The sequence below is a fragment of the Thermobia domestica genome, chromosome 3 (genome assembly GCF_964235325.1).
Source record: "Thermobia domestica chromosome 3, izTheDome1.hap1.1, whole genome shotgun sequence".
Taxonomy (NCBI): Eukaryota; Metazoa; Arthropoda; class Insecta; order Zygentoma; family Lepismatidae; genus Thermobia; species Thermobia domestica.
In genome coordinates this window covers 244,355,399-244,380,795 of record NC_137456.1, presented here as the reverse complement: position 1 = coordinate 244,380,795, position 25,397 = coordinate 244,355,399, and positions in this window count along the sequence as shown.

Below are 25,397 nucleotides of genomic sequence, written 5' to 3'. Positions count from 1 at the left end.
ATACTAGAATTTTGCACTCTACTATCAAATCACTGTGTTTTTATATCTTTGATTTTCTTCTTGAGAACGATAACAAATTCGCTTTGTAAGGTTGGTCAGTGACCCAAAAATGAGAAGATTAATTGAATGGCTCTGCCGAACAACTTTGCAAATGACAACAATCCAAGTTTACAGAAATCGAAAAACATCTATATGTTGATTATGTATAGGCTTTAAACTTACTTCTTCAGTATCAAACTATTATTTTAATTCAATGATGTTACATAGAATTGGAACTTCTATTACAGTACCCTTGTTCTGTTAGTTTCTCAATGTGACAAAAATTGTTGCTTGCAACGTTGTTCGAGGGAGCCATTGAATTAGTTTATTACCTCAGTCTGGAAATAATGTTAATTAAGCTGCAAATCAATTATGTCCTAAGATATTCAATTTTATTCAAATAATTGTTAATAAATAAATAAATAATCAGCTTTTTTAAAACAAGCCTTATATTCTGTTAGCTTTCGTATTCTTTCTATTATAAGCAAGGTTATACACATTTAGAAATTATGCATCGTAATATTTTGCTAAGCCGTTTCCGCAGTGAGCGGCACAGACATTTTCCCCTATACCAACATATGACGTAGAAACATGGTATATTAATCACTCTTTTAAGATCAGGAATACCATATCGGAATACATTCACAAATTTCGACTAGTTAGAATCATTGCATGTGCGGGAGGAAGTGCTCTGCGTAATGAGGTAGCTCTGAAGATTTTTAGAGCAAATAAATTAAAGGAAATGTCCATGTGAGTTTTGCAACGCAAGGCCAGAATGTATATGAAATCACCAGAGCACTTGGTTCTGACCGAGGAACTGTTTACAAATGTTTGTAAGAAAAATAAAATCTTACAACAGCTAAGGTAGACCAAGAACAATAACAACAGCTGACAGAAGACGTCAGGAATAATCTAATACGTAATACATGTGTGCTGTTGGACATAACTATAGTATACGGTTGTTGCTAAGAATCCATTGGGCAAACACTTAACAGCAATTTAAACTTGTCTCAAGGTCGCACCAAGATTGCCGTTGCAGGTCAATTAACTTGCCCAAACTCTACTACGTAAGCCAATTTGTGGCAAGCTAGCTAGGTACATCAAGTCAAGGATTGCTGCAAGCTTGTCTTGACATGTGAAACGCGAGTCAAATTATCTCAAACTAAAGCCAAGTATAATCGAAGCTCTTCAATTGCAATCCTGACTCAGCTAAATTTGAAGCCAAAGAAACGCCAAACGAGCTATATGCAAGCAAATTTAGATAAAAGAGTACAAAATCCATGCCACAATCCTTAAGCACATTAAAAATATCTACGGCATCAGCGTGTCCAATAATTGCAACGAAACCACAGCCATGAAAACATCCATGAGTCCACTGTACTTCTACAAAAATTCAAAATAATCACAATCATAACAGTTTTGTTATGATAAGCAACTTTTTTGAGGGAGACAGGTATGTTTGAAACCATTATTTTCATTCACATGTTGGAATAAGAAAAACTGCAACTAGAGGGTTTCGCTCTCTCTCTTGGCGTGGGATATGGGAGCTTCAATTATTTTTGATTTCGTTTTTGTTGGGTAGAGAGCTGTCAAAGGAAAAAAATTATACGTAATAATATACAAAAGGCAAAATTTTGAATAAGTGCGTAAGAGAATAAGTGCGTAAAATAAATATGAGATGCAGAGAAAATCAACAAAATAAATGAATAGTCAAAATATGAGTATACAAAGTGCTAATGAGTATAAGCGTATTGTAAGGTAGGATTTTCATGCTCATGATACTGAATGCAGTGCACATTACATCACAACACAATGGAATGAAATGAGTTAGTGAGACGAATTCTGGTTAGTCTTCTCTCTTGGCGCGGCTCAAGACTGATGAAAAACGTTGGGAAACCCTCATTAGTGTTGTGGGACACAATGCTATAATGGTAAAAAATAAGGAATATCGCCATGGATGAACTGTCGTCGGAAAAATCTTGCATGATGATGATCGTCTGGAAGTTGTCGAGCATAAATGGAAAGGAGAATGTTTAAAGGTGTATAGCAGTATCGGTATTGAGAGTCTATGAATACGGTGTCGAGAAATATATCTTTATATGAATGGAGACATTTAGCTATATGTTTTTGGCGTAAGAGAGCAATGTGTTGGACAAGCAGGGGAAAATCAATCTTAATATAAAGGTCATCATTGGGGTACGGTAGTTTTATGTGAAATGCAATTCTGATAGCATGCCATTCAAAAATTTCTAATCTATTCTAAAATTTCTGCGGAGCAGAGCAGCAGGCTATATGACCGAAAGTAAGGGCACTACGCATAAATGCTTTATAAATATTCAGTAATAATTTAGAATTTGAACCCCAGTTTTGACCTACAAGACGACGTAGAAGTTGAAACCGATTTTTTACTTTTACAGCAAGTTTCTGGAGTTGGGCTATCCACCGCAATTTATCATGGAAAACAGTACATAAATAGGTAACAGTTTTAATCGGCTGTAGAAGATGATCACCAACACGTATCCGCAGCAAATTTGCATTACGATTAACCTTACTGCAGCGGTTGGACGGTAAAATTACTAGCGTCTGTATTTCATCTTCGTTAACAATGAGTCTCTATTGATCACATCATTGAAGCAATGATGTAATTGTAGCCTGTAAGTACACATTAATTTGCTGGATTGTTTTAAAAAGCGTGAGAAAAGCGGTATTATCTGCATATTGAAAATTTATGTATTAGGCGCTGGAGATGGCAACTCCGAGGCATACAGGATATAAAGAAGAGGAGATAAACTTGCACCTTGTGGTACACTAGTGAATGGAAATATATGATGTGATAGAGACCCGCTAATGTTCACATAGACAATACGGTTGAGCATAAAGGATATATATAACTCGGAGATAAGTGTGAGGAATTCTTAGTTTCAAAAGTTTATAAAATAAGCCATAATCCCAAATGCGGTCAAACGCTTTCTCCAGATCCATAAGTATGAGACAAGACGGTAGTGCTTTGTTGTAATGATTTGTAATAATAGTGGTAAGGTGAAGTAGTAATTGGTGATTAATACCATATAGCGGCCGGAATCCTGCTTGGTGAGAAGGTAGAAGGAGACGGTGTAGCAGGATTTTTCAAACAGTTTACCTAACATAGGAGTTAATTGTATGGGTCGATATGATGTAACGGAGTGAGGCGGTTTGTTAGGTTTTAAGAAGATACAGACATCTTCCAGTCCTGGGGATAATAGCCAGGTCGTAGAATAAACGTATAGATTGTTGCTAAGAACTCAAAAAATGTACTGAGCATTCTTTAAGAATTCTATAAGATATAGAATCAAATCAAGGAGCACTATTATGTTTACGTTTAAGAGCTGTACGTATGTCATCAGAAGTAATCTCGTGAGTCAAAGGATTGGAGTTATCTAACTCGCTCGATGTCGAAGGCTGGAGCAATCGGTTAATTGCTGGCTCAGATAGTCGGGGACTTAAACGGTGTGTGGATAGAGGCGGTGTAAAGACTGTTTGCAAATGAGATGCGAAAGCATCAGCTTTTGCCTGATCTGTCTGCCAAAGGTGATCGTCCTGTACAAGAGGGTAAGTAGTACCAACTTTCTGTACAGTCACTAGGTTGATTTGCTCCCAATGTTTTGTACGGTGCGTTTCCGTGTTCAGCTTGTTGCACGCTTTACTCTAACTAAGTCTTTTGTGGGCAACAATGTAGTTGTGAACTGTGCGTTGCCAACGACGCGCTTGAGTTAAATATTCTAGGTTTCGTGTCCTCTCGCATTCACGAAAATACTGCGTGGATTTACTTACAAGTCTGAGCTACTGGGGTGGTAATATTGGTTGATACGTTTTACCACGGTAGATAGGGATATTCTTGTTAGGACTGTAAATAAGTGCAGTGGTAATGTTATGAACTGCGTTGTTGATATCAGTTCCAGTTGTTGGTGGTTCCAATTGATCTAACGCAATTTTGACATCATTTCCATGCTGTTCCCAGTTAGCTTTATCGTACAAGAGAATATTTCTTGTGAATGATGGAGACTATGGTTGACGTGCGTGATGGATTTGGACCATTATGGGTTGGTGGTCACAATCGATACAATCAAGAACAGTTACAGTGTCTTTATCAACTAACGAAGCTGTTCTAATAGGAACATTGGGAGTAGTTTTACTACTGAGCCTGGTCGTGTCTGAGTACATTGTATATATATCCATGCAAACCTATCAATGAATAATCAGAAAACTGAGTTTTATCTCTTTCGGAGCGACTGTGAATATTCAGACCTACTAACAAGGGACATCACACAATTGTCCGCCTCCGATTTCAATTATTTTTTCTAGCTTATAGAGTACATATATGTATTATTTGTGATAACAGAAATTTTTGACATGGTGCATGTTTTCTATTTTTTATAATTTTAAGAGGTGTGATATGGTTATTAGAAATTACTGCTGAAGTCCCTTACTAATCTTTGTAAACAAAGCGTTAATGAAAGAACAACCATGTAGATATATATAAGGCCTAGTGAGAAGTCGTATGGTACGTATGACCTTGACTGCAGTCATCTTGAAATCCGCCATCTTGAATTAAGATCAAGTTTTTTAAAATGGGAAGAGTGTAATATGATACATTATTTCGGGCTAGAATTTAATCAGGAATACAATGTTGAAGCTAGTTTTGAGATACACCCATTTGGGGAAAAGTTACAGGCATTTAATTGTTTACTTAATATGTGTGAAAGTCCCTTACCTCCGCTTCTAACCCACGTATTAATGATAATAACTGGATAAAGGCTTCGGGAATACATATTATGCCTAGAGAGAAGTAATACGGTAAGGGTATCCTTGACGTCAGCCATCTTCAAATCCACCATTTTGAATTAAAGTGAAATTTGAAAAATGAAAACCATAGTATGTGACACCTCATTTTAATAGTAAATTTTTCAGAAAAGCCATGGTATTCTTATTTTTCTTCTATAGTTAACCAGTATGAATTTAGGACTGCTTCTAATGTGCACCAAACGTCCACTATTCGATCTTTCAAATTGGCAGCACTCCTAAATTTCACCGCATGTTCTAAGATTCCAACTGGCACTTTGTAATTGTTGCCATGGCTCATGTTTTCTAAATTTATTACCTTTTTTAAGAATTGCAATTTGTCAGTTCGTGAATGGCGTTGGGATAAGCATCCAGCAATCTTTCTGAATTTTGAAGACTTTCAATGTAATTATTTATTTTAAATGAGAATACATGAATCTATGGACCCATGTGACGTATAGAAATACAAATTAAATTATTACAAATTGGTGTTATACGAAACACAAAATTATCAGGAAATGAAGCCTACATGTTGCGCAAACGACAAACAATAAAATATTTTTAATAAATACAACTTTAAAGGAACAGCAGCAATGATAGAAAATATAAAGGAGGCATAATGACTGTTCCAAAAACATTGTTTGTACCATGAACATAATACGAAAACAGGTAGGTTGTTTATAAAGAAGTGTAACTTAATTGAGTTCCCGATCAATACTGATTATATATCGTACAAACATGAATCATCGACATCAATCGCTAGAAAACGAATACTTTTTTGTATCACTAGCTAAAAAATTGCCATAGAAAATAAATAAAGAAATAAATATAAAACAAAACAAAAGACCCTTGATTTACACAACAATCATATTTCGTTTTCCTTTTTGAAGTGAATTTTCCTTTGATTTTTCGTCTCATCTACTATACAAGCTACGTCTTCTGTATTATCTGAATGCAAAGTTGGAGGTGTTTCGTTGTGCGATGATTCATGTCAGTAAACGAGTTTTTGAAGTGCAAGTATTGGAAATAAATAATTACATGACAAGTCTTCAAAAATCAGAAATATTGCTGGATGCTTATCCCAACACTATTCCCGAACTGACAAATCGCAACTCTTAAAAAAATGTAATAAACTTAGAAAACGTGAGCTATGGCAACAATTGCAATGTGCCAGTTGGAATCTTAAAACATGCGGTGAAAATTAGAAGTGTTGCCAATTTGAAAGATCAAATAATGGACGTTTGGTGCACATTAGAAGCACAGCACGTATAAACAATTAATATGCCTGTAACTTTTTCCCAAATAAGTGTATCTTAAAACTTACTTCACCGTTGTCTTCCTGATTAAATTCTAGCTCAAAATTATGTATCATATTATACTATTCCCATTTAAAAAACATGACCTTAATTCATAATGGCGAATTTCAAGAAGCTGCCGTTAAGGTCATACATACCATACGACTTCCATCTAGGTTTTATATGTATCTGCAAGGTTGTTCTTTCGTTAACGCTCCGTTTACAAAGGTTAGTAAGGGACTTCTATAGTAATCTCTAATAACCACGTCACAACTCTTAAAAATTATTTAAAAAATAGAAAACATGCACCGTGGCAAAAAGTTCTGTCATCACAAATAATACATATATGTCCTCTATAAGCTAGAAAAAATAATTGAAATAGGAGCCGGACAATTGTGTGATATCCTTTGTAAGATTAAAAGATGACGATACTGAGAAAACAAGTATCGAAATAATTCTAGTGGAAGTATATAACCTGGAGGGACATAGATCGTAGCCACAGTTAGAGCCAAGTTCGGCAGATATATTGTTGTCACTAAGTGCTCGGGTAATGGAGCATATATTGGTATGGATATATGTCTATAAGAAAGTTTATTACGTATCCCAATTGCTACGTCGCCTTCTGCTCTAGTATTGGTGTCTGGGTAATCATGCCGTACAAACTAATGCCTGGGAAAGCGTATGGATTAAAGAGGGTTAAGAGCAGTCTCGTTCAATGCAAATATATCGACCTGTTCTCTTAGAAGCAGTTGCTCAAATAATATTCGATGTTGAGTCAAAGATCGAATATTCATAAAAGGAATAGTCAAACCCATACTGAAACAGAAGGAATGGGTTTTAAACTGCAATATCACGTGGTGCAATATGAAAGTGAACAAAAGGACCAGAATACGTGGCAGATAGTTTAAGTTGGAAAATAACAGGGCGTTGCAATAACATGGTCAAGAATGAGCTGACTTTGGAAAGGAAAAATGTTTTGCAAAATAAGCGTGATATATCGCAGGAACTTTTCCGGAGTGATAGGTGAAGCAATAGATTGTGTGAATGAGACTGAAGCATCCATTGCACGGAACGGAGCTGTCATTTCTAGTTCATTTGGATCAGATGTTGGCTTAGACTTGCTTTTGTAACTATAAGTAGGATGGGTTGTGCTGGAACATGTGGTTGGTTTCCCGTAATAGGGCACTCCTTGGTTTCACGTACCCATTTGGGAACATTTGCACATTTTGACGTGACGTGTGCATTATAAGTTTGACTCTTCTCACATCTAATTGGGAGAGGTGAGGTAGAACGGAATGGCTCTACACGGTGCAGTTTTTAGAAGATGTAAGCTCGACCTTGCAACAAGGTGTCAATAGAATTTTGAGGCGTGGTCAAGACACGAACCATGTATGTACCGCCATTGTTAATTTTAACGGAAATACATTTCGATACATCAATGCCTTCTGCTTTAAGTTACTCGAAAACTTCAACATCCGTTATTTCTGGCAAAACGTTTCGAGTATCAACAGACATGATCGGTGTGCAAGGCGGTGCTGGATTTAGCTCTACTTTGTCTATCAGATTCGACAGCTTGGTATTTTTACTAACTATTTCATAACTGGCTTTGTTACGGAGTGGTATGCCGAACATTTCGTCATCTGACTTTATGATAACACCATTCTTAGTGAAAATAATTTGCTTCACACTAGTCCGCGGAAGGTACTTCATGATTTGATTGAAAATCTGCCGACTATTGCTTTATTTGGCGTCATAATTGGTTAATAGACATGAATAAATCTTCGGGTGGGTCGGTGATGCAACATAGATACGACGTGTTACAAGTAGACGGTGTAGGCTCTGGCGGACATGGGGTGAACTGCATTTCTTCCGTACGTTCAGGTGGTTTCTGTATATAAGTAGGTGAACGAGATCGAGAGCGTTTATCTAAGGATTCAGCGCTGCTTTCAGACAACTGTCGACACCCCGATTCTTGCGAGGATCCCTTCCTGTATCTTCGGAGGGGTTATAAATGGGATGCACAACTATCCCCGGTAACAGATGCTTGATCCAAATGGATCAAGGCAATGAAAACAAGAGATACTCAGGAGAAGGTAGTATATATAGGCGAAGAGCGCCCCGTTAGGATAGGTCTTACAAAAAACAAAAGAGTTGGTCAGAGTGTGAATACAACAATGAACATCAAAAAATTTGGGAAAAACCCTCCAGAAGATGAGGATCTTCTATCAGACACCTAAGTATAATGTTTGTTCTGATGTCACAAGTACGTCTGCAATATATAACGACTCACCAAGGGTAGTCGTCAACCTGGTTCGGCTTAGTAAGATATATAAATCTTAAGTGGTAGTATTTGTTTGCATGTAAAAATTATCAATAATAATTATATACCATTATTCTCACCTTTTCTATTAGAATGATAACGTCGATGAACGTTGCTAAAATGGTTTATTAGCTGATATACTTTATAATATATTTTCCTTCAAACTGTCAAGCACACAAACTTGCTGACTAGGTATCCATAAACATTTACATAGCAACAACTATCCCATAATAATATTTTTTACATATCTTTAAAACATTCTTCTTTTGTTATTATTAAATTAACATTCTATTAAGTATAGTGCACATGTATGAGCACTTTCTGCCCAAGGTACAGGTAATTATTAATCTATCCAAAGTATTTTGTTATATAAAAATGTCGCCCGACAAATGGACTGAATATAAAAGTCATGAGTGAGCTTGGATTTTATCTTCAAGAACCACTGGTCCGTTTACAACAGTGTTCTTACATTACATATGTTCTTTATATTTTGATCACACCTCGTATATATCTTCATTACATTTCATATATATATATATAGATACATTTATAACAAATCTTATGCTTCATTAATACTTATCTTTTATTACATTAATTATATTTATTTCATTATTATCAAAAACATCGTCGCTTATTAATATAATTAACGAGGGTGAAACACAAATTACTATGATTAATAGATTGGATCATTATTAAAACGGTGATGTTACAAATAATGTTTAATCTTTCAGGGCGCATTAAATAACAAATAAGTTAGATGTTGCATTTTAATGCATACATCGTGGCACTAAGATGTCATAATAAAGAAGAATCTTGTTCGGATAATATATAGGATAGCTCATAAAAACAGTCGTCGAATAATTAGTTTTATAGAATAGATCTTCTTCTTAACATAATCTTTGACAGTTAAGTTTTCAACACAAATCAATCTAATATAAATAACCTTTGCTTTTAATCATTTATGAATCAAATTATAATTCCTACATATATTAAAAACATTTGGGAATTATCATTGATTAATGAGAATTAAAGAAAATTAAATTGAATAAAAATAAAATAAATGTTCATGAAAATCTATAGCTGATATGAATTTAACCTAATTTCATTAACGGTAATCAGGTTATGTTCGTACTTGCATACGATTCTAATAAAGTACATTGCACAGCACAATCATGATTATGTCCCGTATTATTGTTCTGTACAGAAATTACTTCAATACCTGGATCTTGATGCGAAGTGCCATCTCTTGTCCTCCCATTACGTCTATCCACGTAGTTCGCTGTATTCCTGGAATTTCGCCATACATTTCGTCTATTTTTAAACCTATTTTGATTATATGGTCTAACATATGGATTGCTACGATTAATTAGGTTAGGCGGATTCCCTACATAACTTTGCCTATTTTGCTCATTTTGATTGCTAGAGTATACTCGGCTTAGGTTATGTTCCGTATTATTCACACTTCGGATATTTAAATTCCGAACAGGCACCAAATGATCTGAATTATTCTTATTTTTACCCATTCCTGCTTGTTGATTCATGGCATGGTATTGAGTTTCATAGCATTGGACAAGCATTAATAAATGGTTGAAACTCATACACTGTGTGGAAAATAAGATCTGTTGTAATTTAAATGGAAGCAAATTTCGAATCGATGCTATTATTCTCGATTCCGATTGCAATGGATTAACGACCTTTAATTCGTTGTAGGTATTTACAACAAACTCTACAACAGATTTATGCAATCGAGGATTGAAGTGTTGATTTCTAATGGTAGCAACTCTATTCGCAAGCAAAAAGTCATTTTCATAATTGGCGATCAGTGCCGCTTTGAATTCTTCATATGTACTGATGTGATCACGTACTGCTTTAAACCATAATGAACAAGGTGGGAGTAATACATGAGGGATTAATTTCATATATTGTGATCTATCTATACACATTATATTGCATTCGTCCTGGAATTTCTCTAAGAAAGAAGTAGCATTCTCGTTACACTTACCACTGAATTTGCTCATAGCTCGAATTTCACTCATTTTAACACTTAATTTTACCTTCCTTTTATCATTCCGTGTACTTATTGGGTGATAGTTCCTATCCATGACGTGATGTGTCGTTACACCATCTATGTTTCGCCCATCTGTACCCTTCGGATGTATTTCTTCCAATATAATATCCTCATCAGACACCGGCGAAGGCGAGTTCATCTCTGGTGAGTGGGGAAACTCCATGCGATCACTACACATGTTATTACGGTATGTGTTGTCCTTAACCTGTAGCATTCTAATTTCTTCCTGTAACGTAACTACCAATTGCGTATTTGCACGTATATTGTTAGAATTATTGATGACCTGGATCTTTTGTTGTTGAACAGAAGATTCTGTTACTTCTAAATCCTTTTTTACATCACTGATTTCTTGTCTCAGGTGATTGTGATTACCCTGGCATTCCTCCGATATTCCTTTTAACTTTTCCTCGAACTGCGAGGTGATATCGCTCATCGTCTGGATAATTAATTGTTTCGTTTCATCCGACTTCTGTTCCATCTTCTGTTCTATCGTCTGCTTCAATTCTTCGTATTGCTTGTTAGATTCATCAGACTTCTGTTCTATTCGTCTACTTAATTCTTCATATTGCTTGTTAGATTCATCAGACTTCTGTTCTATTCGTCTACTTAATTCTTCAGAGTTATGCTTCATCGTCTGCTTTAACTCGGTAGACATTTGCATCAATTGCCGCTGTAAGACTAGCAAGATTCGGTCTTCTGATGTCAATCCTGATGTTACACTAGGCTCACCGTTGTCACTATTAGTGGATTCATTCTCCATTATTTCAGTGTCCATTTTCCTTATAATTATTCTACCACTTCTCAATATGGTGAAATTTGTACTCATTAACTTTATGACAAAAGTAAATTCAACCTTACTCTGCTTCGGGATATGAATTTACAACAAATCCCGGGTGAGGTAAACCAAAATTTTTAGCTAGTCCCGGTGTGAAGGCACCAAAATTTTTATAACGACTCACCAAGGGTAGTCGTCAACCTGGTTCGGCTTAGTAAGATATATAAATCTTAAGTGGTAGTATTTGTTTGCATGTAAAAATTATCAATAATAATTATATACCATTATTCTCACCTTTTCTATTAGAATGATAACGTGGATGAACGTTGCTAAAATGGTTTATTAGCTGATATACTTTATAATATATTTTCCTTCAAACTGTCAAGCACACAAACTTGCTGACTAGGTATCCATAAACATTTACATAGCAACAACTATCCCATAATAATATTTTTTACATATCTTAAAAACATTCTTCTTTTGTTATTATTAAATTAACATTCTATTAAGTATAGTGCACATGTATGAGCACTTTCTGCCCAAGGTACAGGTAATTATTAATCTATCCAAAGTATTTTGTTATAAATACTTGATAACTGCTTAATACAGTAACTGACTACGTGAGGAGTTAGGTTCGAAGTATAACTAAACAACACGGTCACGGTGATGTTGAAGTTTTGTGAAGAGTATCGGGCCGAAGCCCCTGACTCCATGAGCAAGATGGCATAAAGAGTATATATAGATGTGCAAGTGGTTTGTTGGGTATTACTATTGATTTATTATGTCTGGAAGTCTACATCTGCAACTGTCGCAGAGTAGCTGATAATGTTATTACGAGCTATGGAAAAATATTAAATACGTGGCGTGCGATGAAGATTCCGAAGAGCGCATTCGGTGCCCATGGTGGCTATAGCTGGATTTACATGTCTTGGTAAAGTATGACAGAACATGTGATGGAGATGCCGTAGAACTTCTCTAACAGAGGACAGCTCTAAATCTTCCAGAATTGGGCTGTTGCGTGTATATCTGTCGTGACCAGTGATAATGCGACCGGCTCCTATTTGCACACTTTCGAGTGTTTGAAGATTAGAAGCATGTTGCCGGGCAGGGCATGCATAAGAAAGTGTAGACAGGACTATCATCTTGAATATGTGCACGCGGACCTCATGAGAGATTGAACTGCAGCGAAAAATGGGGTACAATGCCGAGATTTTCCGTAATACTCGTTGCTTTATATCTTTGATGTGTGGGGCGAACGTGAACCCACGATCTAAAGTCACACCCAAATATTTCGCATGCGTGGCGTGAGGTATGTGAGCGTTCTCATAGATTACATTTCGAGGGGCGCGGATGCGTCTTCTACTTTGGATGACAGCGCAACTTTTGTCGGCATTTACTTTAATTCTCCAACGCCTGGCCCATTCCTTAAAACTGTCCAGTTGACGTTGCATATAGATGTAGCACTGTGCAAGTGAACTACTTGTTTTCAAAAGGCGGTATCGTCGGCATACGTTGCGAAAAATCAGTTTGGTAGAGTCGGGAGATCTGCTGTATAGAGATTATATAAAAGCGGTGAAAGTACAGTGCCTTGTGGGACACCTGCTTTAATTGTCCTAGACGAGGATTTGACACCATCAATCGACACATGAAAGGTTCTGCCAATGAGATAAGAACGAAGTAAATGTAGAAAACGATCCGGAAAACCTTGCGTGTATAGTTTATATAATAATCCCGATAACCAGAATTTATCAAATGCTTTTGACACATTTAGGTATACTCCAAGGGTGTGGTGTTTTCTATTGAAAGCCACTGTTAAGTGATCAACTACTCGTACAAATTGCGTAGTAGTGCTATGTTGAGCACGAAACGCGAAATGATGGAAGGGTAGAAGATTACTATTGGCGACATTATTCAGCCTCCAGAGGAACACACGTTCAAATAATTTACTCAAGTATGACAGAAGACTTATCGACCTATAGTTTTCCGGAAGCAGCGGATTCTTTCCGGGTTTAGGGATGGTGATGATACGGGCTTCCTTCCAGGTCTTTGGAAAGTAGCAGATTTGAAAGATGGCATTAAATAAATATGCCAAAAAGACCAGTAATTTTCGAGTTGGATGTTTTAGTATCTCAGGTAGAATCCCATCGGGCCCAGATGCTGTATTTGTCGGTAGACATTTTATGTGTTTTTCTACTTCCTTAGGTGTAACTAGATTGATATCATGTGTAGGGTTTTGAGTTCGTATACTATATAAGGTAGTTCTAATGTGCTGGTGGAGATAAGGATCGAGTTGACCTCCATTGGGCTGGAATTGTGCTTGCAGAGAGCCAGCGAAAGTAGCTGCTTGCAACTCAGGGTCTTAAGTCAGTCATTGTGGTCCTTGGAGGACTCTAGCCCTGGAAGCATTAGTAGCCCGTTGGAAGGATTTAGACTATGTCCAAATTTTACGATCATTTACTGTGAGGTTACGAAAAGTATCTTCCCATTACTGTTGATTTTGTCGCTGAGTCAGCATCTTGATCTTTGCAGTTTATTCCACAGTGTCTTGTAGGTTGGATGAAGTATGTGCTGCCAGCGACACCAAGCCCAACGTTTTAAAGAATGTAAAGTTACAGATGTAGACTGTCGCATTGACCTGTTTGCTTTGGAGAGATTGTAGTAGGGGAGCTTGCTGTCTCTGCTGTACGAAGTGCTAATTTGATATGAGAAACTGCCTGATCGATGTCGTGAATGGTGGCGGGCCGATCTCTTAGATCGATCAGAGTGTTTAATCCTTGTTTAAACAATTCCCAAGCAGTTTCTATGTTTGATAATAGGAGCAGTATGGGCGATGCTACGGGGGGAGACATGAAAAATGACCGGATCGTGGTCAGGGTCTAGGTCCAAGATGACATAAGGATAAATACTAAATGATACGTTTTTGCAAAGAGCAACGCCAAGCACGTCGGGTTGTCTGCCGAATTTTGGATGATGAGTTGGGTCTGGTGGAGCACTGATGATGAAGTTGGACGTGAGGAGATATTGATGTAGAGCGTCTCCAGCACTGTTTGGAGTAATGGAGTTCCATTCTCCATGCTTAGCGTTAAGCACACCAGCTAATATAACTTTGGGTTCTAAGTTTGCGATGATGTCGAAGTCAGTCGGTTCCAAGTGTGTGGCCGGAGACCTGTAACCGATGACCAGTACTAATGGAACTCCTGGAGTTATTAGCTCAACAGCGAGTGCCTCTAAAGTAAGTAGTGGTGGTATTGTAAGCGACCCTACTGCTAATGACTTTTTGATGATAAGCAGCAATCCTCCTTTCTGTCTACCCACTCTGTCCTGTCTGTACACAATGTAATTAGATAGCCGCCAAGTAGTAATGCCAGCAGTAAAATGTGTTTCTTGGATGAACATGGCATCAACTCTATGCTTTATTAGAAAGCGGAGAAGCGTTTGTTTCTGTCCCTCGAGACCATCTGCATTCCACATAGCAAGTATAAGTGTGTGGTGTAGGACGCCGGATTTAGAAACAGCCATCGTCAACCATTCGCTATCGTTTCGATTACTGCTGCAGCCTTGAAAGCTGAGTCTGCAGCTTGTCGAAAACGTGTGATACCACGTTTAATGTGTGTAAGTATTTTACGGAAATGTAAGCCCTTCAATAATGAAAGAACTTATTTTAAATCAAGCTCTTCGTTAAAGTTCTCTTGTTGGACGGCAGTAACTGGTTGGGTGTGAGAAGAAGTGGGAGCTTCAACGTTTTCGTTATCCGTAGTCACGGGTTGTATATTATCAGCAGTGGGAATGGAAGTTTTCTCTGAGGATGGTGTATGGGAATTTTTCTTAGGTATATCTGATTGTTTGTTCGGTTGTTGCATCGGCAATTTGAGAGCTTCTGAGTAGGATTTAAATACTGGTCAGCCACAGTAATTTGCTGGGTGATCTCCCTGACAGTTTGCGCCGGTGGTGGGTGTGGATGTGTCTCGTTTGTTACATGACTGGGTAAAATGTGATTGCCCACATTTGAGACACCTCGGATGGGCTTGGCAGGTGTCTTGCGAATGCCCCAAGCGTTGACATCTGTAACATTGCAAGACTGAGGGAGGCTTGTACGGTTCAATTTGAACCCGGTAATGAAGCAAGTTGTTTATAGTGTATATTTCTTTAACAGCTGCAATTCGTTCTAAAGCAACCAGGAACAGTGGCATCATTACTTTTGTGTTATCCTTTTACTCTTGCTATACATTTGATGGACGCTTGTTGGTTTATAGCCCAGTCGGAGAAATTCATCCTTCAGATCGTCCAGTTCAGTGTCAATAGGTAGTTTTCGAACAACTACCTTAAAGACGCTAACAACGCAAACACTACCTTGGTGCCGAAAGTTAAGAGGGTACTTGACGTGGTTTTGAGAACAACTGAAAATCGAACGCGCGCTGGCATTTTACTTCAATTTAAAGAAAAACGTCTTGCAAGTGAAGCTTGGGTTGCCTGCACTGCAGCTTGTGGTAAACAAAAATAAGCTTTTGTATATAGGCGAAAGGTAAACAAAATCAAATAAAAGCGACAAACAAGTTTGTGGCAAGCAAGCATGCTGCCTGGGAAGATTAATGATTGCCGTTCTACCACGAGGTGCCTTCTCACAGAGGTACACAACGCGACTGGAATATAGTTGGAAGAGATCAACATTCTAGGATTTAATTATATACATTGGTGAGAAGGTATTCGTGTCTGATCAATGAGGAAGACTCGTCCTCGATATGTCACAAGGGACAAAATATGTGTCTCAACCTATTATTCAGTCAGGGAAATCTTAACAGATTGTAGCAACTTTCGAGCTTCATGGGAGCCGCTGACATCCCAAAAAACTGATTCTGATGGTAGGCCAAATGACGAGCCATGTCTATATCGATATCCTTGTGAACTCCTTGCTATTATGTCTTCTTGCAAATATTCTAGACCAAGAGGAATTTGTGTTCATGTACAACAATAATGTTGTGCATACGTCGTACACCCAGAAGTAAGTACAGGAACACCCAAACTCATCTACATATACTAGCTTCCAGGTCTCCCGATTTCAACTCAATGGGAAATCTATGAGATTTAATAGTGCAGTAATAAGAGAGAAGGCGAGAGAATAAAAAGCAAACATATCTAGAAGTATAGCAGTATAATTGCAAATGCCATGTCAATTTCCTACACCTGTTGCAAGACTGCATAAGCGACTATGTCCTAATTGCAGCACGTGATGATTACGCAAAATTTTAACCCTTAAACTGGCTTGTTAGTAGTGCTCTCAACGGGTCGGGTCGGGTCGGGTTGAAGACCGACCCCACCCGACCCGTGACCCAAATTGACTGACCCGACCCGACCCGACTGACCCGAACCGTGATCCGATCTTATTGACCTGACCCGATAACCCGACCCGAGCTGACCCGCTTGACCCGACCCGACAACCCGACCCGAGCTGACCCGATTGACCCGACCCGATTGACCCGACCCGACAACCCGACTCGAATAACCCGACCCGAGCTGACCCGACTGACCCGACCCGACAACCCGACCCGAGTAGCCTGACCGACAACCCGACCCGAACTGACCCGACTGACCCGACCCGAGTTGACCCGACCCGACCTGTAACCCGACCCGTTTGAGAGCACTATGGTCACGACACTGGGTGAACGCCAAAATGCACTGACATTGGGAAACTAGTTTTAAAAGCATAATTTTAGAAAATAAAGCATAAAGCATAATTTAAAATATATAGCACAATTCTTGGAAAATTCTCTTTAACTTAAAGTTTAACATACTGTGTTAATATATTATTTAAAGCCAATATTTACAATCCAAAATCATTGAGAACATAACAATGCAACAATGAAAAGATTATTTTTATTTCTGTAAACTTTTCGGTGTAATCCTTTGATGTGGAGAAAAGAAATAAAAGAAGAAATTTTTCCGCCAACAATGAATAGTATGCAAGAACTCCATACTATATTGTTACAGTGACAACGGCAGCTTTAAGTTGTTAGGGGGGGCAAAGGAGGGGCAGATACATTTTCGGGGGCGGCTATTTGCCATACCAAAAATAACTTATTTATTACATTTGACTTATTTTACATTACATTGTGTATTTCGTTGCTGTTTTTATGTTAGATCTATATGATTATAAATTAAACTTATTTCAAATAAAATTTGTAAATAACAAATAAGTAACGTCTGCACATGAAATATTTTTCAATGAAACTTTTGAAGCCTAAACATAAATTGAATTACTTTCGCGTAAGCTACAAGTAACACATTCGTCTATATGCTACGTATCACTCTCTCTCTCTCTCTCTCTCTATATATATATATATATATATATATATATATATATATATATATATATATATATATATATACAGTGGCGTATTTACGATTTTGCTTCGGGAGGGGCTTTGCTAACTTTCGGGGGGGTTTTGCCTGGAAATGCAAAAATTCTGCAAGATATTTACTTTACTTTACTATACTAAGTAAGATTTCGGGGGGGGGGCTGAGCCCGGAAGCCACCCTCCTAAATACGCCACTGTGTATATATATATGTAGAGAGAGAGAGAGAAAGAGCCAGAGAGAGAATTTACGAGGAGCTGCTGAAAATGTCGTAGTCGAATCCAGAAGGAGTGTAGGTACTAGGTAGAAAAATGAAACCGTAGTTTAGAAAAACATATCTCTGTATGTACAAATATAAATTTTCATAGTAATAATGAAATTCTTGTTTCTCAGGCCTCTGAAGTGATTATGTGTGCCCAAACAGATAATTTCACGAACATCCAGATTCTTACTGTTATAACATTTTTGTTCCACCAAGGAAAGTGACCGAAGTAAATTAATTAGGAAATCAGTGAAACACCACGGGACTCTCCTACGTTATATATAGTGGTGAAGAAGTAAGTGGCTTAGTATAAACGTAGCAATTTCTCAACAAATTATGCTTTACATCCAGGATGATTAAAAGCAATGACTCTTCCTGGAATCATGGATGCAATTTGTGACATTATTCTTGAAAATTGCAGCATTTCAGCCAGTGGTGGATATAGCCGGAGGGCCTAGGTCACCCCAGTTTTTGTGTGACAAAAATAATTTAAGCTATTTATATTTATTATAGTCTGAGGTCTGCACCCCGCTTTCTCAGTTTTTACCTTCTCAGCAAAACTTGTGTCAGGGATTCTGGGCATTTCTTTGGAACTCGTCGGTAGCATAATTCAGAATGGCTTGGGTATGCGCAAGTTCTCGGCATAATGGGTTCCCAAAATATATGTCAGGAGAATAAAAGGGTAACGGCATTAAGAGAAGTATTCTTCCAATTTGACCGTAATGCTGATCAATTTCGCTGACGAATAGTAACCATAGATGAAATATGGTTGTACCACTATGATCCTGAATCGGAACAACAGTCAATGGAGTAGTAGCACTCATTTCTCCATCGCCCCAAGAAGTTCAAGACACAGAAGTAGGTTGAGAAACTGTTTGGAACATTCTTCTGGTATAAGTATGGAGTGGTAGACTACCTCCTCAATGGTCAGATATTTAATCCAGAATTTCTACATTACTTACAAAACTGAAAGAAAAATTCAAATTCAACGCTGCGGAAAATGAAAAGAAAGGAATTCTGTTCCTTCAGGAGAATACACCTGTCCATCAAGCCCCAGCGAACATAACTGACATTGCATAATCCAAGATTTCAATGTCTAGATCATCATTCTTATTCCGCAGATTTAGCTCCGTCTAACTATTACGTGTACTTATTTCCCAAACTTAAATAACACTTGAAAGACGCCATTTTAGATCTGATAGGGGTAGTGCTACGAACAGTGGTGCGAGGAAATCTAGATTTTTAAACTTTTCTGCAAAAGCTGGAGCACTGTACAAGGTAGTATATTGACTCTCGGGGGAAGAGAAGAAGAAGTAAAACTTCACCAATCCACGTGCACTCCTTCTGGGTTGGGCTACGAATTTTTCAGCAGTTCCTAGTCAATATGGTAGACATCACGTCAGTACTTTGAAACAAAATAAGTAAAGGAGCACTAGTATAAACCAATTACTAACTAAAGATCAGCACTCTGACAATATATTTTATTGGGAATCAATTTCATTCCATAATTTTATTATTATCATTTGCAGGAAGGGAAAACACAACTCTTTTTATCTCCTTCAAAAAATTAAGCCCTGGTAGTTGCAAACTAAGCTGTTATAAGCACATCCTCTGAATATTGGAAGCCGAGAATAATGTTTCAGAAAAAAGAAGTTTTAAGTAAAACAAAATATGAAACTGAAAACTTCAAATCTGGACAAATACAAACAAGTTACGTAACTGGTTTTACCTTTCTTTTGTTTCCAATCGAAGTTGATCCAATGAGAAGAAAACAAGTCGACCAAATCTACTATTGTTCGCTAGGCACAATTATTAAAAATCATAAGAAAAAAGTATAACTAAAATTTACCTCAAAAGGGGCTAAATTAGAAAACAGAAATATGCGTGCATACCCAGACGCTCAAAGAAGAAAGCTTGAGGAGTAATCTGCCACATAGTAAATTCATGGAAAGTAGACTACAATTTGTCAATGAGATTGGTTATGATACTGATATATAATACTACATGAAGAATGTTTAAAGATTGTACGAGTCTGGGGGGCAGTCTAGGTGGCAGTCAGGGGGGCAGAAGTAGCTACTAGGGGGGTGCTCGCCCCCTTGCCCCCCTCTGGCGTCATCACTGTATTGTTATGTTTACTTTTTGAACTTAAGCACTTTCTGTACTTTTTGGTGGCATCTTTTACTTTCCCTTTCTGTATATATGTACAGTCAGCGACTGTAATAAGTGGAGGTTGGATACATAAGAAATGATAGCTTTTTCCAGTAACAGGATAGTTTCACTCTATGTCTGATAGTTGGACAACCAACATGACAGCAAATACGTGCCCGAAAACATAACATGCCAGGATATTCCTCCACTTGGAGGAAAAAGTATTACTATCTGAGAGCATCACTTAGAGAAACAACCACGAGATAAATCTGCAGAAATTCCATTCACTTTAAGATCAAACAGATAGAAATTAATGCAAAGGAAACGAAAACAATAATACGCATCATGCAGAGACCGAAAAAGTATGGAAAGCTAAACAAAATAAGAAAAGAAGGAAAGGAAAGAGCAAAAGACATGGGAATAAATTAAATTTTAACACTTAAGGATAAACAGTGTCCGTCTTTCCCCCTGCCCCCATCGTGGGTTTTCTCCCTTCATAGGATAAATCTCTTTCAGTATCAAAAGCGAACATCATTTATAGTGTTGGAAAAAATTTAACTCAGTCTAGGCCGAGACTCGAACCCCACACCCTTAGAATGACAGTCTCATGCGGTATCCACTTACCTACACAGGCTCTATCTATAAGTCAGCTATTACCCGCGCTGTTATCAAACGTGTTAACTCAGCCATTGTCGGTGAGCCACCCCAGTTCCATTTGAAGTTTAAATTTTATTTACCTCACTTAGCCATCTATGTGTGTGTGCGTGTGTGTCGAATTGATTTTGGATTAAAAGAGCGACTTCGTAAATTTACGGAACGCGTGTTAACACGACAGTAAGGACATCTCGTAACGTCGTTGTTACGTAACACACGCAATGTAAATAAAGTTTCAAAACCAGAAGTCGGAAGATATGCCGTGGGTAAGTCGGTAAGACGTCTGCTTGCTGAGTGGAGAAAGCCGGGTTCAAATCTGGGCTGTTACGTTTTTTTTTTGTTCCGTTGAAAATACATTTCTATATTTTTGCGTTTGAAATAGCTTTCTTTCATTTTTTGTAGATTATCTTAAATTAGTGAAGGCCAAGTAAGATCAGATTACATATATGTCTGCTTTATCTGTGTGTACAGTCCAGAGATGGAGTGAGTCAATTGGGTCAAGATTTGTGAGTAGGTCAGTGGATCGTGGGTCAACAGGACGTGATTCACTGTGACACACCACCCACCGTGACCTCTCTGACTCACACTGACCCTACGTTTTAAATTTTAAGGTCTCCCTCTTTATTCGGCCTCCCTCCTTATTATTAAATTCAATGTATAGATAATTATTCAGTTGAGTTGATTTTGAGTTTAGCGCCCTTTTCAGCAGCGAGTCTATATGAGACGGGACCTACTGATTAACATAGAAACCGAAAAACATGAGCTCCCGTTGGGAATCAAACCAGGGTCTTCCACGCCACAGGTATATAATAGTGTCTTATATAGCAGTTAATATTTTTGCTATAAAGTATCAAATAACTAAACATTTGATGTAAATAAATGAGAAACCTAAAATATTGCAGATTACTGCAATTGCGATTTAATTCAATTTTAAGCATTATACATCCATATGATTGTTAAAGTTGCTTTATAAAGATGCAGATTATGAATTATAGTAATTTTTTCAATGAAATGAAATTAAATTAAGTTTGACGTCCCATGCTTATGTCGGCGAGGTAAAGGAGACGGTGATGATGAGAAGTGAACGAAAATTGTGCAACGATGTAGGTAGGAGGAAACAGGAGAATCCTGAGGAAACGAACGCACACGGTGTTTCTTCACCACAAATCTGACTTTGTGCAAGCTGGGATCGAACCAAGGACCCCATGCACCAGAGGTGAACGCTCTACCACTAAGCCACTTTGGCCCTATGAAAAATACAACCATATTTATTATCTCTCTCTCTCTCTCCATTTTTATATAGGTATCAGAAGCATGAATAATTTTCATTTTGGGGGGTGCGGTGGCTCAGTGGTAGAGCGTTCACCTCCGGTGCTTCGGGTCCCTAATTCGATCCCAGCTCGCGCCGTTTGGACTTTGTGGTGGACAAACGCCGTGCTGGTGGGTTTTCTCGGGGTTCTCCCGTTTCCTCCCACTTTCTTCATTCCACCATTTCACTCCTTTCTCATTATCACCGTCTCCTTTAGCCTAACCGGCATAACCATGGGACGTTAAACATAAAGATTTCATTTTATTTCAATTTTTGTTTTGAACGTATGGTTTCAAGCTGGTATTAAACTCAGAACTCTGATCTTAATGAGTTGAATTGATTTGGAGTTTAACGTCTCTTTCAACAGCAAGACCATATGACGTGGACATATTGATTAACGTAAAACCCGAACCATGTAAACTCCCGCCGTGTGGTGGTGATTGTGATTTTGAGTTTAACTGCCCGGTCAGCAGCGTGGCTATAGGAGACGTGGACCTACTGATTAAGGTGGAATCCGAACCACATGAACTCCCTCCGGGAATCGAACCCGGGTCTCGTTACAAATCTGAGGATAATAATGGGAAAACATACTTTATATTTTGTTTTCAGCAATGGATTTTAGATTTGCAATTGATATTTTGTTCCGTCTTAGCCGAATTTGAAACAAAAGAAGTTTCCAATGGGTTATTCAAAGAAATGTTTTCCGCCTCCAAATGAAAATAGGAAGACACTTAGAAAAACTTATTATCGGGTTTTAACACACAAACATATGATTGATAGAGTATCGACCTAAACCACTCGACCATTTTGCATGCTTTTGCAGGTTTTCTTTTAACCTTTGTGAAAGCAGTTTACTGTTCCATACTCGCTTTTGTTTATTGCGATACGACTATGAGTTCTCAGTGAATATTTAGACGTCACAGCTCTTGCAATGTATAAAAGTGTTATAGAATAAATCACATTCAATTTTACGTCCTAATAACATATGTAAATCAGGTTGAATTCATGAAATGATTGAGGTTGGAGTGAACGTAAATGTTTTCATACTTACAAGGAAGGGTCACGCAGTGGCTCCGCAGAGATCGGAACGAGACCATTGTGTTTGCATTTTATATGTTATAACTAGATGGATCCCAAAGTTATACGTGCCACCGGGGGAATATCGTGAGTTACAACATATTTTGTAATGTAAGAACTACAAAAAATTACCATGCAGAATAGTTTGAACCGTCATTTGTTCGGAAATGGTTGAGTAAGTGAAAAACTCTGCCAACACTTATCCCACCATTTTCAACGAGAAACTTTTTGTGGTAAGAAAAAATGCCCCAGGGTCCCCCGCGGGGTCCCAGATGGGGTCCAACTCAAAATTTTCAAATGGCAAGGGGGGTTAAGTGGCACATCATTTGAAATCTCTTGTAAAATGAAAGAAAATGCAGCAAGTCTCGACTCTCTACAACAACCGTGTGCAAAAGGGCGACGGGTCAAAGTGTAAATAAAATCTTAATTGGAAAGTCCATGACTACCCCTATAAATCGGAAACGGTAAAACAAATGTGGAAACAGGAAAGAAAGCGTGGCATTATTTTCAAAGCACAACGTAAAAATGTCTTGTTCCAGGGTCCCCACATGGTCCCAGGTGGAGTTCAACTAAAAAGTTTCAAATGGCAAGAGAGGTAGGACATCGTTTTAAAGCTCTTGTTAAGTGAAAGAAGATGGAGCACGTCTCGACTTTCTTCGACAACCCTGTCCAAAATTGCGGCGGGTCAAAATATAAGCAAAAGCTTAATTGAAAATCTATGGCCACCTTGAATCCAAGAGACAGCTTAAAACCTATATCGAAAGGATAGGCATACCAAACTGCTGAAGCTAGGAAAACCAAATTTGGCATGAATGTTGATCAGTGGATGACGAAAAGATGCGAAATGTTCAAAAAACGAAACGTCTTGAGTTCAAAATGCCATAGTATGTATCGAACGCATGTCCAGCTCAAACCACTGGTGTTGGAGGTAATCCAATATGGCTGCCAGCGTGAAAAATGAGTTTGTATATAAATATGTTATTTCTTGGAATACTGTAATTAAACCAACAAAGTTTGGCGCAACTCGAAGTACTGAAATGACTTACACATGGTTTGGTACTACTCGCCAATCTTGCAAATGATTTTTTTTTTTTTTTTTTTTTTTTTGTATATTTGGTATTGCTTGGAGTATTATGATCAAACCAACGAATGACATACAAATGTAACCGCCACGAATACGCAGTTACGAATTACAATAGAGCCACCCACCTACTGGTGCAGCAAGTCCTTTATGCATGAACTACGTATGACAAAATTAGTGGAAGTCAGAGTTGTGTGTTCATCGCATATTCGTTATATTAAAGTAAATGATGGCGAGGGAACCAAACAAAACATATATGTGTTGTTACCGAATGAAATTATAGTTGAGGTGAATCGAAATTCAATTGTTCTTTAATCTTCCTATTGTTTCTAAATGTATAATAGAGAAAAATAGAGATTTAAATTTGTACTGTTATGAACGACATAAGTTTTAACCGGCCATCTTGGATTCGAGGTGGCCATAGTTTATCAAATAAGCTTTTGATTACTTTTTGACCCGCCGCAATTTTGGACAGAGTTGTCGTAGAGAGTAGAGACTTGCTCCATCTACTTTCATTTAAGAAGATCTTGCAAACGATGAGCTACTTAACCCCTCTTGCTATTTGAAACTTTTTAGTTGGACCCCACCTGGGACCATGTGGGGACCCTGGGACAAGACGTTTTACCTTAAACTGTTGTACTTTGAAAATAATGCCACACTTCCTTTCCTATTTTCACATTTTTCACCGTTTCCGATTTATAGGGGTGACCATTGACTTTTCAATTAAGTTTCTGTTTACATTTTGACCCTCCGCCATTTTGCACAGGGTTGTCGTAGAGAGTCGAGACTTGCTGCATCTTCTTTCATTTTGCAACAGCTTTCAAACGATGTGCTACTTAATCCCTCTTGTCATTTGAAAATTTTGAGTTGGACCCCATGTGGGACCCTGCGAGGATCCTGGGCAAACTTTTTTATCCGAAAAAGTGTGTTCTTGAAAATGACGGGATACATATTATCCGAGTTTTCCATTTACCCAACCGTTTCCGAACAAATGATTCGGTCAAAATATTCTGCCAGCTTTGTAGTTCTTACATTACAAAATATATTGTAACTCACGATATTCCGCTCGGTGGCACGTATAACTTTGGGATCTATCTAGTTATAATATATCAAATGAAAACACATTTGTCTCGTTCGGATCTCAACGGAGCCACTGCGTGACCCTTCCTTGTTAGGAGTCTGGATATGTAAACCCGCTTA